The sequence below is a fragment of the Crotalus tigris genome, unplaced genomic scaffold (assembly GCF_016545835.1).
Source record: "Crotalus tigris isolate CLP2741 ecotype Arizona unplaced genomic scaffold, ASM1654583v1 scf7180000018435.730608, whole genome shotgun sequence".
NCBI lineage: Eukaryota > Metazoa > Chordata > Lepidosauria > Squamata > Viperidae > Crotalus > Crotalus tigris.
This window is the reverse complement of record NW_024097001.1, coordinates 137,615-157,273: the sequence shown is the minus strand read 5'-3', so window position 1 is coordinate 157,273 and position 19,659 is coordinate 137,615. Positions and strand designations below refer to the sequence as shown.

At 38.0% G+C, this 19,659-nt stretch overlaps 1 protein-coding gene and 2 long non-coding RNA genes across 3 annotated transcripts in view; 2 read left to right on the top strand and 1 right to left on the bottom strand.

Annotated features, from left to right (window-relative positions):
• LOC120312158 overlaps positions 1 to 6,754 on the top strand; it is a 50,109-nt gene extending 43,355 nt beyond the window's left edge. The window contains exon 3 of the long non-coding RNA XR_005557803.1: positions 6,710 to 6,754. This is a non-coding gene — a long non-coding RNA (uncharacterized LOC120312158). The remainder of the gene's footprint in view (positions 1 to 6,709) is intronic.
• Positions 1 to 16,345, bottom strand: part of ADARB2 (adenosine deaminase RNA specific B2 (inactive)) — a 325,410-nt gene extending 309,065 nt beyond the window's left edge. Inside the window, exon 1 of the mRNA XM_039352480.1 lies at positions 16,212 to 16,345. The gene's annotated coding sequence lies outside the window, so the exon portion shown is untranslated. The remainder of the gene's footprint in view (positions 1 to 16,211) is intronic.
• On the top strand, positions 6,857 to 11,585 carry LOC120312157. The gene is made up of 3 exons (XR_005557802.1): positions 6,857 to 8,207; positions 8,860 to 8,893; positions 10,560 to 11,585. It is a non-coding gene; the product is annotated as an uncharacterized LOC120312157 (long non-coding RNA).
• Positions 16,346 to 19,659: the final 3,314 nt, after the last annotated feature.

Here is a 19,659-nt window from a genome sequence, read left to right as displayed (position 1 = left end):
TAAAAATGTTAAGGGGCAAGTGCTGTGTAGTCAGTAGGGAGAAAACAGAGGTTTCTAGTTCAAAAACTATATCTCAGCATGGAGAATAAAGCAAGTTCACAGAAAGACAACACTAATCTCTATCAAGTATCAGTTCTCCATTAGCAAAACAATAGAATCTTGGAGGCCCTCTAAAATTATTTTCTAGATAACCATTAAAATCCAACTTCTTCCATAAACATTCCAATTCTAAGTATTTTCTAAGAATGTCTGCATGTGTTGGTATGGCTGGCTAGGTAGCCACCCCTCACCTCAAGCTATCAAAAGTGAGCTTCTTTAACTAGCTCTAAAACTTCAGTTGACCGTATTAATTAGCAAACAATCAAACTGCACAAAATGCTGCTAACTTGTTTCTGTGATACTTCTGTAATGAACTATCTCTATGGAGATTCTCAGTTATCCAAATCATGTTTGTCCCAAAGGTGCTTTTTCAAAAGGCAACTGGACCTTTTTTGTTTTTCCTTGAAGATATGTTGCTTCTCATCCAAAAAGCTTTTCAGTTCTGACTGAATGGTGGAGGATGGAAGGATTTATACTCTTTGTAATCATCTGGTAGTTAGTATTCTTTCTGAGAGTCATTGAGGCCACTTGGAGGTTTATCTGTGCCTTCAGCGTCACCTGAATAGTGGAAATAGGTGTGGAATCTTCTTGGATGTGGTCACGTTATGACCCGCTTGGTGACCAACATGACTGAAATTGTGGGCTCAATTACAGTCATAAATCAAGGACTATTTGTATTGCTGCACCGATGGATGCAGGTATATAAATGGCTCAAAAAACATTGGGACATGATGCAGAAAACAGCAAAGAGCACTATGATGGTAAAAACATGGCTGAAGATAAATATATTAAAATATATTTTAACAAAGGACAATGAACTGTTTGGTTTCTGTTGCTTGAAGAGTAGTCCTTTACTCCTATTGGAAAGAGATCAAAGTCTCTCATAGGATGCATTAATTTCACTTGGCATCCAAGGAGTGAACTGGCACTGAAAAGAGTCCTTGGCCCAGGTCCTGGTGAGTGTGGTCCCAAATTAAATCCTGACTTCTTGCAATTATTATTGACAACCATCTCATTACTGTTGGTAAGTTTCATGCCCAGCCTTCCGAAGCCTGAATCTCCACATCGTAATTACTAATAAAAGGAAATACAAGAAGGAGCACAGGGCAACTGTAATAGACCTGCCAATCACATGTCGGCTCTCCAGACCCTGCACATTTATTCTGGCATTGCTCAGAAACACCCCAAGCACAGCAGCTAAAGTTTACCTTCGTACCAATTATTCCATGGAGAAACACAAGGACGTTTCTTCCAAGAGGTCTAGAAATACACTATAAATTAACAAATTTGCCAGGTACTGAATTGAGATTCTCTCTCTCTCTCTCTCTCTCTCTCTCTCTCTCTCTCTCTCTCTCTCTCTCTCTCTCTCTCTCTCTCTCTCTCTCTCTCTCTCTCTCTTTCTCTCTCTCTCTCTCTCTCTCTCTCTCTCTCTGTATTGGGAGGAACCTGAATTGTTACACAGGATATAATTCTGGAGAAATCCCTATCTCAAATGGGAAAGCAGTTGCAGATAGTCCTTGAATTACGGCTAGAGTTGGGATCAGAACTGTTACTAAGTAAAGTGGTATTTAAGTAGGTCACATCTGATTTTATGACCTGCTTTTTGCTTTTCTGGTTGATTCACATGGTCATTAAGCAAATCTGGCTTTCCCCATTGACTTTGTTTTTTTGGAAGCTGGCTAAGAAAGTCACAAATGTCAATCATTCCATTCCAATATATCTTCAAAATATTACCTGTATGATCTTCTTGTATTATTTGGTGAAGAAGTCAATGCCCAGCAAGTTTTTACATAAAATACTTGAGAAGATTTGAAGCTTGAAAGACTGTTCAGATAGGATCCAATCTGGACTAGTAACTGGGACCAGAGCTTTAGTCTAGTAAACTTTTGAACTCATGCTGGTAGAGGGAACTTCTCTCTACCAGAATGTTTTGAATTTGGTAGAGAAAAGTTTCCTGAGGATGGGCTCCAGCACAAGTCCAAAAGCTCAAAATATTAAACCTTTGATCCTGGTGACCAACCCAGGCTGGTTCCTGTAACATCCTGGGACACATATATTTGCCTTCATTCATTGTTTAAACACTTCAGTTTATTGATACAGCTTATTCTCCTATTCTTTCTCTTCTATCTACTTCTCTTTTTCTATGTTTTGCAAGATGAAGGAACTTTACATATAGATCATCATGTCTAACATGGGAGTCAAATACAGACCAGCAGTAGGCAGCTCACTCAAGGCATCTTCCAAACTTCATGACACCTTCTTTGAAAAAAATTCCAAACCAATATGTCACAAAGCAAAGCACAACTATCCATTTTTTTAGGAGTATTTTCTTTAAGAGTAAGCCTTCATGACTAGGGGGGAAAATGAAGCTAGGTTAATAAGGAACATCCAAGGCACTAGAATTTCATTATATTTGCCTTGTGGGAAATGGATGATTTGTAACTTTGTCAATCATTACAGATACCTAAAACTATTTTTCAATATTTCTAACATGTTTGCTGAACAAAACAAAACAAAACAAAAAAAATGCTGCCCAGTTCTGAAATAAAAGGCCCCAAATCAAGAATGATACACAGTGATTCTTCCAAAGCAGAGTTCTTTAATGTTTCGTACCTATCATAGGCAGAGTCCTATAAAACTGAGGACTCTACTATCTGCATTTATGACGTACTCTGTGAACTATTAGGGAGAAACTGTCTTCATCCTCTTTCTCTCACACATAATATCTGGGCTGAGTTGCCTCTTACTGGAATGCAGCCTCCCTTCCTCCTGGGAGTTTACTAATTGGGGCTGAGCTCAAAGACCACTCTGCAATATGACAATGAAGCAATTGAGTAAGATAGCTGGTAACATCCTAGTACTTAGTACCTAATAATCCTGTAGGAAATAAATATATTTATGATATATAATTAACTACAATTTGTATTTTCCAGTAAGCATCCTGTCTCTATTATATATTTATAATAATGTATAATAATACTATACATTTCCATATAAGGAACAGCCACCCATCTAGCTCATAATTCTATTCTGACTAGCTGAGCTGAGACAGGTGGTATCCCTGTCTGTTACAAGTTCCAGTACTGCTCATCCTTCTAGTTGGATATGAAAAGCAGGATCTTTTAAACACAAATTGTAGCCAAAGTTCACCAATCAAGTGTGCGACAGGAAAATCTCAGGGAAAAAAATCAGTCAGAACAGAAAATAACAGCACAGACTAATTTTAAAAAATGTCAAACATTCAGTAGAACAAAATGAAACCTACATTCCAAAATGTTTTTTTTCAGTACCTTTTAGATGCAATTTCATATGCATTCTGTTTTTTGTGTCATTTTAACATCTATTTTGTTGTCAATGCTGTGCTGTTTGAAAAGAGCTAGTCTGCAATCAGAATGACACACTTCTACATATTTCCTATATCCTAATGGAAAACTTTGAAGATGCATATCTTTCAATACAGATGTTTGGTTGGAATGTTTTGATGGTAATGAAAACGGGGCTAGAAATGAATACACTCTTCCAAAGATGCAACACTTATTGAAAAAGTTTGGTGGGATTCTAAAATCATAGAATTGGAAAGAGACTTTTAGTCTATCAGGACCATCAAATAGGTGTCTGTAAGAATAGCAAAATGGGGTACAGGTAATCCTTGATTTATGACCGCAATGGAGCCTACCCATTACTGTTGTAAGTTGTGATGGCTGTAAACAAGTCATCACATGACCAACCCAATTTTGCATCCTTTTTTGCAGAGGTCACTAAGTGAATCATCATGGTTATTAAGTCATTAAACAAAATGATTGCTTGCTATAGGTGTTTTTGTTGAAAACTATGATGTAAATACTGGTTTTCAGCAAAACTTTATACATGTTATCACATAACTGTGGGATACTGACAATGATTGTAAATACAGGTTGCCAAGCACCTAAATGCAATCATGTGATCAAAGGGGGGCAGCTATTGAAACTTTGGAACCAGATCATAATTATATTTTTGGTAGGGTCAATCAAAGCTTCAGTCACTAAGCAACTGGTCATATATCAAGGTCTACCTCTAATTAACAAAGTAAGTGTTGTGATCCATTTAAACAAGACTCACTACTTATACACTTCAGAAAAACATTACAATGCAAGAACATCTGAATGGGATTTGCACCATGGCATCTCTACTTCTGTGACATAAGCTTGGTTTCATTTTGACATAAGCTAGATTTCTCCAAATCATTGTTAAGTGTAGGCATCCACATTAAAACTTCACTGAAGATGGTGGTCCAGACTCAGTCCGAACATGTCCACTTAAGGAAACTTATAATTTTATCTCAGGTTTGATGGGATCTGTTCCCCATCAGCTTCAAAAATTTGTAAAGTTATCGATACAGTAGTAGCTCTTCTAATGAGCCTCTTAAGCATTTGTTCAAGCTTTGATGCTACAGTTAGTTGTTATTAGCCACTCTGGAAAGCTTTGAAGAATGTCAGAAATATATGTCAATTAAAAATGAGTAAAATCTTCAGAGGAAATCTCCAGGATTCTCAGTCAGCTACCTCTCAAAGCCTCAAGGTAAGACTTATTTTCTGAGACAGAGAAAGGCATATAAAAGTGTCAGCCAAGCAGCCTTGTATGCAGGAAGCATTTAAGAATACTGGTACCATGTGAGAAAAAGATTTTCCTGCTGCATTCATCTTCCTTAGTTGGAGAAGGGATGTGATAGAATAGAATAGAGTAGAGTAGAGTAGAGTAGAATGGAATTGGAAGGGACCTTGGAGGCCTTCTAGTCCAGCCCCCTGCTCAAGCAGGAGAATCTATACCATCTCTGGACTACTGCAATGCGCTCTACATGGGGCTACCCTTGAAAAGTATTCGGAGACTACAGTTGGTCCAGAATGCAGCCGCGCGAGTGATAGTGGGTGCTCCTCGATACACCCACGTTACACCTATCCTCCGTGAGCTGCACTGGTTGCCTATTGGTCTCCGGGTCCAATTCAAGGTGTTGGTTATTACCTTTAAAGCCCTATATGGCTCAGGACCAGGCTATTTGCGAGACCGCCTACTACCTCATAGTTCCCTACGTCCAGTTAGATCCCACAGGCTGGGCCTCCTTCAGGTCCCGTCGGCCAAGCAGTGCCATTTGGCAGGGCCGCGGAGGAGGGCTTTCTCTGTGATGGCACCCACGTCTTGGAACCAGCTTCCCCCAGAGATTAGGACCACTCCCACCCTGTTGGTTTTCCGTAAGCTGCTTAAGACCTGGCTTTTCCGACAGGCCTGGGGTTTATAAAATCTGACCCCAGGATGACTGTAATTATACTGTTCGTTTGTCATGTTTTATGTTGTTTTTATTGTTAGCCGCCCAGAGTCCTACGGGAGTGGGGCGGCTTATAAATTTTAAAAATAAAATAAAATAAAATAAATCTCAGAAAAGTGACTGTCTAGATTTTAAAAATCTCCATGCCCATGGTTTCTGGGAGCAAGCTGTTCCACTGTTTAACTGTCCTCATTGTCAGGAAACTTCTCCTTAATTCCAGGTTGCTTCTCTCGTTGATCAGTTTCCAACCATTATTTCTTGTCCTGCCCTCTGGTGCCCTGGTGAATAACATGACCCTCTCTTCTTTGTGGCAGCCCCTCAACTACTGGAATACTGTTATCATGTCTCCCTATTTCTTCTTTTCTTTAGATTAGCCAAACCCAAGTCCTGCAACCGTTCTTGATACGTTTTAGTCTCCAGGCCTTTGATCATCTTAGTTGCTCTTCTCTCAATTTTTTCCAAACTCTCAACATCTTTTTTGTGATATGGTGACTAAAATTAGCTGCAGTATACTAGGTGTGGTCTTACTAGGGTTTTATAAAGTGGTACTAATACCTCATGTGATCTTGATTCTATGCCTCTGTATATACAACCCAGGATTGTATAAGCTTTTTTGGGTGCTGCTGCACACTGCTGGCTCATGGTTAAGTGATCGTCCACTAGGACTCCAAGGTCCCTCTCACATTTACTGTTTTTAAACCAGGTCTTGCCTAATCTGTACTTATACCTTTGATTTTTCCTGTCTAAATGTAAAACTTTGCTTTTCTCCACATTGAAACTCATTTTGTTGGATAGGGCCCTTTGTTAAAGTTTGTCAAGATCTTTTTGGATCCTGAGTTTGTCTTCTGGGGTTTTTGGCTACTCCTGCCAGTTTGGTGTCATCTGCAAATTTGATGAGTTCCCCTTCAATTCCCTTATCTAAGTCATTGATGAAGATATTGAAGAGTACAAGGCCTAAGATGGAATCTTGTGGTACCCCACTGCTTACTTCTCTCCATGTGGATGTAGTGCCATTGAGGACTACTCGTTGAGTATGGTTTGTCAGCCTGCTATAGATCCCCCTGATGATGATGATGTCTATTCCACCTTTTTCTAGCTTATCAAGGAGTAGGTTGTGGTCTACTTTATCAAATGCCTTACCGAAGTCTAAGTATACTACATCCACAGCATTTCACTGGTCTACTAGTTTAGTCACTTTATCAAATAATGAAATAAGGTTGATCTGTTTTTAACAAACCCGTGCTGGCTACTAGTTATAACTTTGTTTGCTTCTAGTTGTTCGCAGATCTGTTTTTTGATTATCTTTTCTAGGATCTTCCCAGGTATTGATGTTAAACTGATTGATCTGTAGTTTCCTGGGTCCATTTTCTTTCCTTTCTTGAAGACGGGGACTACATCAGCCCTTTTCCAATCCTCAGGTACTTCCCCAGTGCTCCAAGATTTTTGAAAGCTGGCAGATGTTATCTGAGATAACATCTGCCAGCTCCTTCAGAACTCTGATATATAATTGGTTGGGTCCCAGCGATTTATATTTGTCAAGGTTGGATAGGTGTTCTCTTACCATTTTTTTTTCTTATTTTAATTTTTGTTGCCTGTTTTTTCCTTGCCATCTTCTCTCTTTACAGTTTGCAAGTAACTCAAAGGAACAGTTATTCTAGCTATTAATTAAAAAATAAATGTCAGCATATATAGTGGTCTGATGAAATAAAGTGACAAAAATCTTCATAGGTATTTAATTGAAAGACAAGAAAATATTGCTTTCTTTTTCATTAGTATATTGTACATAATATGAAGAATATGCATAACATTTACTTACTTCAACACAATGACAAGCAGTCCAAAAAAGATCTTCCTGGACAAGATCACAACTGATCTGGGTCAGTTTAAAGACTCTTGAAGTCTATGTCTATGGAGATTCTCAGCCATCCAGGTTACAGTTATCTCAAAGGTGCTTTTTTCATGAGGCAGCTGGACTTGTGATGAGAAGCAAGAAATCTTCAAAGAAAAACAAGAAAATCCAGTTGCTTCTTTCAAAAAGCACCTTTGAGACTACTAGAGTCCATGTGCTCTTAGGCAGGAATGCCCTGTATTTACTATCCTTTTCTTAGAGTGTAGTATAGGGCACCATGAAAATGTTTTGAAAGGGGGTATATTCCCTAAACTAGTCCATCAATATTCTTATATTTGCATTTTGGACATCTGAAACGTCTAACTGACTGAATAAAATAAGCCCACAAAAAAAGACCCCTCAGAAGTCATTTTCATCAAATGGGGAATCTTACTTTACACCTTGCATTCCCATTGTGAAGTAGAGCTTGACGTCAACATGTGCTGGATGATAGCTGGCAATGATATATGAGGGAAAGCATTGTTTCCATTGTACCATTTTTGGACATTTCTGCTGGCATGAAGAAATTCTCTCAATCCATATGTTAGGTCATTGTTATACATAACAACTGAAAGTGAGCTCAGTGTGACAACCAAATTAGTATGAACATAGTAGATTGAAGCAACTAAAAAAGACATGCGCTAGAAAGGACCTGCACACTCACACTCACACATACATATACACATGTCTACTCTGAAGAGACATGCAGCACTAGGACATTTTGATGTGTATTTTTTACTATAGCAAAATCTCAATTTCCAAATCCGGTAATTATATTTTTTTTAACTCAAGAGTGGGGAGTTTTGTCACATCTCAGATGTTCCTGAATTAATTCCTAAGCTCTCTCTCAAGATGGCCAGCCAAAGTTCCTGGGAGTTTGAAGTTCAGCAACATCTGGAGCACTGCTACACACCAGAACATGTAAGCCAAGTGGTTTTCAATTAATTTCTCACGTGGTTCCCAATAAGATCTCGGAATTGCATCATAGAATGTGAAGTATAATTCCAATTCTGGAGGATTCTTGGTATTTATATTTAGCCTAAGAGAAACCTGCAATGGAAACTGCATTGACTACGTTCACCTTGAGTGTTGTGTAATCTGGGGCTTTGTTGAGGGGAGGAATTAAATGGTGGACTGTCCTTATGTCACTTGTGGGGGAGGAAGTGATTGAAGGGAGATCCTTTCTAAAACTTAGCACTATTTATCTAGCTTTTGGGTAATGAGATTCCTGTCTATGAGCGAGCAATAATAAATATACCACTCAGATCAGCTTATTATGTTGTTTCTGGTTCCTTGTGCCTGACAGGTGTTTAAGCAAAGGAAAAAGTAGGCATACATTTAACAGCTAAATACATTAACTAAATAAAATAATCTTGCAAACTGATACTGATACAGTATATAGCACACACTACATCTATTAATATAAACATTAATAAATTGAGATATGATGTTGGTACCAGTACTCTATCTATAAAACAAATGTTAGCAGGCAAGTGAAAAGCAAAGATACTTTTTTTTTTTTAAAAAAAAATGATTTCCTTGTTTATTTCTTTCCTCTTGCTATCATTTGAAGCAAAACATCTAGATAGCAGGATTACTTATTTGGGGTAAGTAATGTTCCTTGTTTTCTCTTTGATTCATTTCAGATTTACCAGCTGCCTAGATCAATTGGACTAGCCAAATTCCCATGGGGGGAAAGGGGTCCCTTGGCTATTAAAGGGGCTCGGTCACAAATCAGTTATAGTAGTGTTTGTTACATTCCAAGAGGAAAGACAACATGAAAAGCTTGTCTGGCAGATTTATTGATTACATTTCACCAGTGACCAGCAAGAAGCAAACACTCTGAAAAATCCCCAAAGGTGATCATTAGCACTGAGTAACTGTCACTAAACATTAGCACTAGCAGCAGACTGAAGCAAAGGGGGGAAAAAAAAGCACAATAATTTAAAGGCAAGATTATCTCTCTCAAGAGAAAATAGAAAGTCCACTTGCATTAGGCAATGCTCTTTGTGGGAAAGGAAACACAATGACACAACTGCTTAATGCATCTTTGTGTAAAGCAACATTATACAGATCAGACAGTTCCCACTCCTGATCACCAGCAGATCCAACCCTCTTGTCATATATAAGTTACAATTACCCAAATGCAAAAATTGCGATCATGCCTAATTCTGCAAAGTCAATCGGATTGCTTACTGATCTCACCATTAGTTAAAGCCATGCCAGTGAAGGAACAATTTCCAGGAGAAACAACTGTACTACAGCAGAATAGACCGAATATTGTGTCATGTAAAATACAAAGAAATTACAACATTAATATTTATGGACTACAGTGCACTTCCTAGATATGCTAAACATTGTTCTAGTTGGTAAAATGCCATTTAGGTGGCAGCACATAGCTGATTTTGGATAATCTCACACAAGGTAAAACAGGATCAGAACCAGTTTAATACTGATACTGGAATTAACCAATAGTAGGGATATAAACTCTTGAAAAATACCCAAGAAGGTAGCACCAGACTATTCTTATCTCATTGACAAGAAATGTACTGTATGTAACTTATAAGATCTACTTGAAAGAGACTTTACTTTCAAGGATAACTTGGGGAAAGTAAGGGAGACATTAACTATATATCAAGAGGGCCTCAGAACAATAGAATAAATTATTGTATAAGAAGACTGCATTTACTTCTTAGGAAATTATATCAATTCACTGGAGGAACTATCTAATGCAGATATGTCAAACTCACAATGTCACATGACGTTGCGCAACATATCGGGACAGTTTTGCCATTGCTGGCAATGGGGTGGGCGTGGCTTCCGTGTGACGCATCCGGCCCACGGGCTGGCAGTTTGACACTCCTGATCTAATGGGTCACCAAGATCTTGCCACAGGTGAGCATATTAACCCTTGTAGCAGAATAACAGCAAGATATGAAAAGGAACAGTCTACTTCATTTTATGGGTAACATACTCTCCACCCATTGTTTTATTCTGATGGGAAGACAGACAGCTGGGAGCTACTGGTTGTCCCAAAGTCATGCAATAAATGAAACCCGAGTCTGCTCAGTTTCGCTTTTCATGATAGATTAATGTGTGTGTGTTTGGTTGAATAGCGACAAGGTCAGATAGTAGGAATCGATCTAAAAATAAAAGCAATGGATAGTCGGGGAGACAAGTTTTTTAAAAAAGTTTGGATTTTTACTTAATTTTGTTTTCATGATGATGATAGTGATGATAATTTCTATTTTTCCCAACAACCAAATTTCTCAGGATCAACAGAATACAAGTGTTATACCAACAGCTCTACTTTGTTCATTCAGAATCACCATCATGGATATGTCATAGTTATGCTGTTCATGAAAATGAAGCAAAGATGAAGAAAATGGGTGAGAGTACTTATGCACTTCTGCTTCCAGCTGTCATCAAGCATAAAACATAACATTTTCCTTCTCTTCTGTTTTTCCTTAAATGATGGAATATACTCAGAGCGCACAGAAAGCTGATCCCAAACCTATTTTTCAAGCTGTTTCCCCCCCTCTTCTTAACCTAACAGGTGATATGTCTTTGGTGTCCATATGCCATTGCTTCAGGCAAAAAAGAAAAAAAAAAGTTGTAAATTTCTCCTTCATTCTCAATCGACATTGCTCCAGCTACCAAATGAAAATGCTTCAATGGCTAGACAGATTGCTAATGTTGCCAATCCTAAAAAGAAAAGAAAGAAAAGGAAGAAAAAAACATTCCCAGGACAGGATCAAGTGAGCATTCTCTCACTGTGAAGGCTTGCAATGACTCCAACAAACAATAATTTAACCTTCATCTCAGGCTACAAACAAATTAAAGGACTCTCAAAAAGAGTCACCCTAAGAAAAGACAGTTCAGAATTAACTCAAAAGAGAAGGATCACCACAAAGATGTATATAGACCAAATGACTCCAGGTAAATGTTAGTTCTTTGAGATAGTCTAGACAAGAAGTACAAATCATGAATACTAAAACTACACTTATTGTAAGACTCTTGCAAGTCTGAAAGCATTTCTCTCCTCCTTTATTTTTAATTTTCAGAAAACTAGGGAAGGTCCCTTCTGAAAATTTTCCCATGCTCCTTTTTTTTCGGTGGGCTAAGATATCTTTTGCATGATGGTTGTTTAGCCTGTGACACTTCCTCCTCCCTCCCAAGGTCATTCCCACATGCCATTACACTAAGCCAATCACAGGCCCTCCCGGCTCCGAAAATTGGGCCACGCCCAAATTCTCACCTGCTGCTCTCTGCTGGGGCCGAGGGACCTGGGAAGGCTCCCTCCAGGCTTGATGAGGCTCTGAAAACGACCTAAATCAAAGGTTTGATCTTGCTGTCCCTAACTGAGGGAAAACAAAGAAGGGAAAAGTCCCCCCCCCCCTAGAGGATGAGGATTGTGAGTCTGTCAGCCTGAATAGGCTTCAGACTGGGATAATTGATCTTTCTTCTAGATATAATCGATTTTGAATCAATAATAAAATAACAAATAATAATAATAGCCTGAGCTAAGTAATTAAATAGAATTAAACAGTCTTCTGCTCCAGGAGCGAAGACAAAACGCGTCTTGGGGCAAAGAGACTAAGTCTAAAACTGGGGTGCAGTTGGCACAGAGGGGGCGGTACTAAATTTCAGACTTAGTCTAATTGGAGCAGATAGATTAAGACAACCCATCCGTGGGTTCTCCATCCAATCATGCTGGAGAAAAGGTTATTTTCTACAATGAACTTGGCTACAGCCATTTTTGCTTGTTCTAGGTTGCCACAAGGGGAGGGGAGTGTGAAGGATTTCTACTAGTCTAAACATTTTACTGTCCCATGGGAACCAAGGTCATTTTTGTCAGTTAGATGGAAGCGTGAGCTTTTGGTCAGAAAACCTGCCAATTGTATCGCACTGCGGTGGGAAGTTTAACTTTGTAATATTGTTTCTCTTTGAAGGGAACTTCAGACATGGTTTCACTTTTGACCGTACCAATACTATGTAACCAATAAACATGTTTTTTGAGGAAATCTCAAGCCTTGGAGTTCTAATTTATTTGGTCTTGTCTATTGGAAACTTGACAGTTATCTTTGAAGGATCATCTAATTTCCTGGGTATCCACATAAACATTATGCATGTTCTACCACCTGAGATAAGGTAGATTGTAATTTCTAAAAAAAAAAAAAGCATTTTCTACTGTGGACCCTCAGCTGAGGAACGTCTTCCCCAGAGAGACCAACTTGTGCTTGTTTCCTTGACAGCTTGATACCTGACAAAGTTCCAATATATGATTTTCCATTCTTTTAGCCTCCAAACCACCAGCTCACAATTGCCTGCTGGCTGTGGATGCAGGGAAATGTACCCAGAAATAATATAAGCCAGTACAATAGATAATTGCAAGGAAGAATCCAAGATAGATTCATTATTTTGCCTGCATTCTCTTGTTCTGAATAACACCTTAGATCCTAGGAGATCCTGGACCAAGCAGAAAGTTTTAAGCATGGATTTCTTACCCAGCAAGAACACCAGTTTATGGTGGAGGGTCCTTCAGTCCTCTGTAGCAAAATAGAATTTTAGACAGAGGTAAATAGGAGATCAGCTACTCCCTTCCCAGCTGGTAGTTCCCAACAAGAAGAAAAGCAGTAAAATCCTGTACTAGGTTCCCCACTGAGAAATGGAACATTCATGTTGATATCCCAAAGATGCTTTTTTCATGAGGTTACTGGACTTTCTTGTTTTTCTTTGAAGATGTTTCACTTTTCACCCAAAAAGCTTCTTTAGCTCTGACTGGCTGGTGGGGAATGGAAAGATTTATACTCCTTGCAGACAGCTGTTCATTTGCATTCTTTTAGCAAGTCAATGTTACCTGGAAGCTTATCTGTGTCCTCAAAGTCACATGAGTGGTGCAAATCTGTGTGGAGCCTTCTTGGAACTGTTGAAAGAACTGTTTTGTAGACTGAAGATAGATGATGTTGAGAGAGGGCTGTTCAGTTTTGACAGAGATGGCCTCTTTGACCCTTCTTTCAAACCAGTGGTCCTCTCTGTCCAAAATTTGAACTTTGCTGTGTTTAAAAAAGTGGTCTTTGTCTTTTAAATGCAGATGGACTGCTGAATCTGGTCCTGATGGGTTTGTTGTCCTATGTTGTGCCATACATTTATGAAGTGGTTGTTTCGTTTCCCCAATATACAGATCTGCGCATGGCTCACTGCACTGTACTGCATATACTACATTGCTCAGTTTGTTTCTGGTCTGGGTGTCTGAGCAATGTGTTATATGCAGTACATATACTGGAATACATTACATATTATGTATTATTTGTACATATTTATGGAAGTATTCTTATTGTTGTATTTCTTTTTCTTTCCCTATCTTTAGTTTCCAACATTGGGAGAAAGCTTTAGAGAAAAACAGGCTCAAGACAAAGAGCAAACATTTTCTGGAACCCTTAATCAGGGAGTTTGAGCTGGTTCTGAACTCCCCCCTTTCAAAACTGCCCTCCCTTGAAAGAGGAGGAAGAAAAAATACCATCAGCAAACATTTGCAACACTCTATGTATACTGTCTATCCCCCCCCTTATATTTTTCCATATAGTTCTGAGATATTGGCAATTATTATTTAAGTCAAAAGGGAAAAAGAAGAATAATTTACACCATCCATCATTGTTTCCTTGTATGAATAAATTACAAGACACCGCAGCAAATCAATTGTGGGGAAAGAAACAGCCCATGCCAAACACCGTGCTCATGTGTATAATTTCCTTAATGTTTTCCATCCTCATATATCAAAACTACAGAATGAATTTGGCAAACCTGATGCAGGAGAAAGCTCATTATGCCACAGTCTTACAGCCAGTCCACGTAATAAGAAAAAAAAGGAATGTCTAATTCTCCAAAAGTTACAATACGATCTTTGGGGCCTGATTGTCCTTCCCCATTTCTTTTACCAAAGAGGTTCATATAGAAAATAACCTCATATGTGATGAGATTTAGAACTCACAATTTCACAGTTCATGGTTTCTCTCGGAATTTCCTTAAGCAATGGCCAATTCAAATCTACTTGAAGCCATACTATGTGAAAAGCTGCCTTCTAACAGATCAGATTTTTCATCTAACCCAGTTTGCCAAGAGACTGGCTTCCTTGTGTGGGAAGTCAGCCTCCCCCAGAGAAGGAAATATTAAAAGGGCAGAATATATTTCCTTAAAGGATTTTAAAAGCAGAAACCAACCCTGCCCCCAAGTATCTCTGTCCCAAGCAGAAACCAAGTCTGCAGAAATGCAGATAATCTTGTCAGAAAGACTGGAGTCAGGAAGCTGGGATTAGGAAGAAAGATCTCTAGAGTCAACATCAAAAATCTAAGAGTCATCAGCCACAGCCCCAGGAGAGCAGGATATGACCCTTGGGACATAATAGGATTAACCCACCACCATCAGAATACCAGAAAGGCACACTCAGACTCAGGTCAGAATACGTGACACAGGATATACGAAGCCTGAAACAGGAACAGGAAACAACTCCAAACAAAAGGCTCCAGCGGGTATAAAAACCCACTCCCTACATGTGCTCTCTTTTCTTTTCTTCCAGAGCCTTCTTCCTGTCTGGCTCTCCTCTTCAATAAACTGCAACCTTCTTTCTAAAGCAGTCGGCATGTTGTTTATTCCCGGCTTGGATGAATCATGATAAAGACTTTTCCTTCAACACTTGAGTCCTCCGCATAAAAAATTTCTCCCATTCTGGGTGCGATCTTGTTTAAAACACTAAAGATTACTTTTGAAAGAAACACATCCATTTCTGTCAAGCTGCAGTCCCTACCCATAATACATAAATGGAATCCCACCCCTGCAAAATTTTGTAGTAGGAGATTCATAAAAACTGTAGGATAACCTCTAAAATAAGCTTAACCTTGTCAAAAATGTTATTCCTAAAATTCAGGAATAATCTCAGTTTAGCTATATGTATGACCCAGCTTCACATGCTTGGCATGATTCTGTCTCCACTAAAACATCTTGCTCCGCATAAAATATCATATTGTCTCTGGCCTTCAAAAGTTGCCCATCCCAGTTAGTATGAAAGATACATTTTGTCGGGCAGTGTTTTTCAACCTTGACAATTTTTATGATATGTGCACTTCAACTTCCAGAATTGAAGTCCACACATCTTAAAGTTGTCAAGGTTAAGAAACACTATTCAAGAGTCTTTACTAGATTTTACAGCATACATTCCTTGTGCATGTACAACATTAGTTCTACCTTTGAAGTCTGAAGAGAAAAACTCCAGAGATGACTCCATTTTGTCAAAATACAGCAATCTCATGGTTTACAGTGGTATCCTGGTACTCAACTGCTTTGAAACTCATTGAATTTGGTACTCAACACATTCTGACATGAAAATTTTATCTCAGTACTCATTGTTTGTTGGTACTCAATGAATAAGCTAGAATTTGTCAGCGTCAAATGGCTTTTGAACCAACTATATTATTCTTTAGGGAAAATTTTGGTATTCATTGCATTCCTGGAACCAATTAATAATGAGTACCAAAATACTACTATACAAAATTTATCAATATACAAGTGCCCCAAACATTTTCCTCTTCTACAAGGTATCTTACCTTCAATTGTAGGTAGAAATAATAATATAGCAACACTTTTTGTTGAGAAAATTTGCACTGATTCTTCTGTGGTTTTAAGAAACTGCAGAAAAGCCTAACTAAAAAAAAGAAAGCAATACAAAGATAATTGTATATACGCTCCAAAATTTGACTCATCTTTATATGAAGATTGTGCTGCTGTAATTTTATAAAGATTGGGATATGAAAAATGTGTATTTCTTTCTTTTTAAAAGAGAGGCTTATTTTTTATGTTAACCATAAATAAATCACAACCAGGTGGTGAATTTATTTCCCACAGAATAGAAAGCCCATTCCAAAGACTTACCATGTGGTGTTTCTGATTGAGAGGAGAGGCGGTGATCTGTGGCATCCAGCCATGTGCCAAACTGGGTGTTACAACGCTCCTGCAATCGGTGTGAGATCCTGGGAAGCAGGGTATGAACCCATCCTGAATTCTCTGCTGTTGAACAACAACAACAAAAACAAAATATGTTATTACTGTAACATAATAAATATCCAGTCTTATAGAAAATAGCAGTAGCAATAGCAGTTAGGCTTATATACTGCCCCATAGTACTTAACAGCAAATTCTGGGTGGTTTACAATGAAGAAGCATTTTTTACAAATTGCCCCTAACAATCTGGGTCATTTTACTGACCTCAGAAGAATGGAAAGCTGAGTCAATCATGAGCTGGTCAGGATTGAACTCTAGGGCTGTGGGCAGAGTTTGCCTGCAATACTGCATTCTAACCATGTGCCACCAGGGCTTGTAAAATACATTAGCAAGCTTTCTTTTATTTTTTCTGATGTTTTTGTATCATAACCCTGATTATCTCTTGTTTCTAAGTTATTTTATCTCAGACACATCAACATTCTTTAGCTGGAAAAGTTCGCTGAGTTTTTAATTTGTTCAAATTGACATAGTCAGTATCAGAGTCAGAAGCTGATGCAGATAGTAGTTCATGAGAGAAGAAGTGTTAATGTAGACCAACATCTGTGGAAAAAAAATAAAACTGATCTGCCTATTAGAAATAAATGAGAGGCCCCATTTCACGTTTGAAACCATCAACTCTGGAAGGTAGACCAATCTAAGAAAACAATGCCATGTAGATCAGAGCTACTTTTTACTGGCAATCCTTGACTTTTGAACACAATTGGGACCAGAATTTCCATGATTAAGCGAGATGGTTGTTAAATGAGTCACACTTAATGTCATGACTTCTTTGCCACTGCTGTTAAGCAAAACATTGCAGTTATTAAGTGAATCAGGAGGTTGTTAAGTGAAACCTACTTCTCTCATTGACTTTGCTTGCTGGAAAATGGCGGGGAAGGTTGCAAATGGTGGTCACATGACCCTGAGAAGCTGCAATTATTGTAAATTCATATTAGGTGCCAAGTGCTTGAATTTTTTTCTTGTGACCACGGAGATGCTTATAAGTCAAGGATTATCTGTACTATAACAGCCATAGTACAAAATCGTGCAAGCCTGAATATGCTTCTCCTTCCCTTCTGTTATTTCTGAGTGAACTAGAGACAGAGATATTTTTTCTGAGATATTTTCTCAAGTTAATTTCCTGGTCTGGGCTCAGACTCCTTTTATCTGACTTTGAAAACAATTCTTCCTCTTGTCCTACATGCTATTCCCTCTGCCCTCGACAGAAACCGCTGCTTTGACCATTCCAGAAAAAAACACCTCTGAATGATAAATTATGGTCTGAGCTGTAAAGACGCCACATATTGAGTTCAAAATGCTTCAAATACTGTTTTGCACAACCTGAATGCACTTTGGGAGAAGATCATGAGATGGGAAAACTCAAGCAAAGGCAGAATTCTATGTAGCCAGAATTCTGAAAAGTAACAATAGGTGGGATTAAGAAAAAAAGCTCAAAAAAAAAAAGTATGCAAGTTTATAGGGACACTACGAACACAGAAATTGTAAGATGATCGTGTACAATAGTGAGATGGATCAAGATCAGGCAATGGAGTGTTAGAAAGTTTTATTGATCAAAAACACAATAAAATTTAGGAGCCTCATTTTTCTGAAGTGGAATAAAACAAATCTTAAATTTTAAGCTTGCAGGAGATTTACACTGTGTTTGTGGGTGTGTCTGTGTCTATGTGTCTGTGTATCTGTATGCTTACTCCTTCTATCAGAAACCTAACCACAGCAAGTTTGATACATAAGCAAATATTCCTATCAATCAGTGTTTTTCAAACTTGGGAATTGTAAGATGTGGAATTCTGGAAATTGCAATCCACACGTCTTAAAGTTGTCGAGTTTGAAAAACACTGTTGTAAATAAATCTCCTTTCTGCTGTAAAACTGCTCTAGTAGAAAGAAGATTCATTTAGTATAGAGATAGGCAAAACATAGCACTGAACTAGCTATAATGGACCAACATACATTTGCTCTCTTTCTCTCTCTCTCCCTCCCATCACACTAACAATCTCTTAGATGAAGAGAAAACTCAGCGTAAGTTCTTAATTCTTTGTCTATATCCTTCTGTGTCCTTTTTTCCTTATGGTTCATAAACTTTATTTAATATTATCTTAATACAAAATACAAATGAAATTAAAGACAGGAATACGAAATAGGAAAATAGGGAAGGGAGACAAAGGGAAAGTGATTTGAGGAAAAGGAAAAAGGAAAAACAAGCAGTGGCTTCAAAAATTTTCCAATGTTGTAAAAGACACAACGGACTTTCTCAACTTTTTTACTCTTATTTAATTAGTAAGTACTAGCCATTTTTATAACAACAAGCTAATCTAATTGTTAAAACTCTCAGTCAAAATTACATTTTTTCTGTTTCTACATAAAGTCCAGAAGGGGTCTCTAAGTAGAAACAAAGCTAGATACATTCTTTTCCTTAATTAAAACAACTAATTTTGTTATCTCTGCCAGTTCCATTCCTTTTTCCATCCATTCTTCCGTATAGGAATTGACGTATCTTTCCATTTTGGCACATATAAAATTCTTACTGAAATTAACATAGATAATAACAATTTCAATTTTTTCCCAAGATGTTTATCCTATAGTGCTAAGAGGAAAATCAATAAAAGTCTGAATACAACATATTTTTACCCATCCTATTAGCATCTAACTATCGGGCTGGAGAAATCCTACTGTAGATACTCAGGTGATGAGTCCAATAAACAATAAGATTGAATTTCACCTACTAAGCTTGAGGTTTCTAACTGGCTCTCTACCTTGACAAGAGGAAAAATTGTTCACTCAGTATTAGCTTGCAAGTAATCTGAGATTCAAGGAGGGTATTGGGGCAATTCTCACCATAACTAAATGAAATGCAAGTGTGACTCTAAGCAGGTGGCAGATTTATTTTGAAATGGAGGTTACTGTGAGATAGTTGAAAAGTGAAGGGTTAACATCAAAGGGAATTAAAGGACTGATTTCACTTACTGGAGTACATTTATTTCAACATCCATTAAGGGCACTATACTGACAGTGCCTGCAAATCTTTTAAACTGAGAAATTGTAGGTTCCATGAATTCTAAGGAGTTGGCTTTGTCGTTTTGCTGATATAGAAATTTCAGGAAGCAATTGATTTGAAGAACCCTTTATCACTTCACTCTTAGTAGATAAAAAAGATACATACATCAGTGCTAAAACAGAAGCCCAAAGGCATGATAAAGAAAAAAGAAACAAAGATGATTAGGGGACTGGAGGCTAAAACATATAAGGAACGGTTGCTAGAATTGGGTATGTCTAGTTTAATGAGGAGAAGGACAAGGGGGGACATGATAGCAGTATTCCAA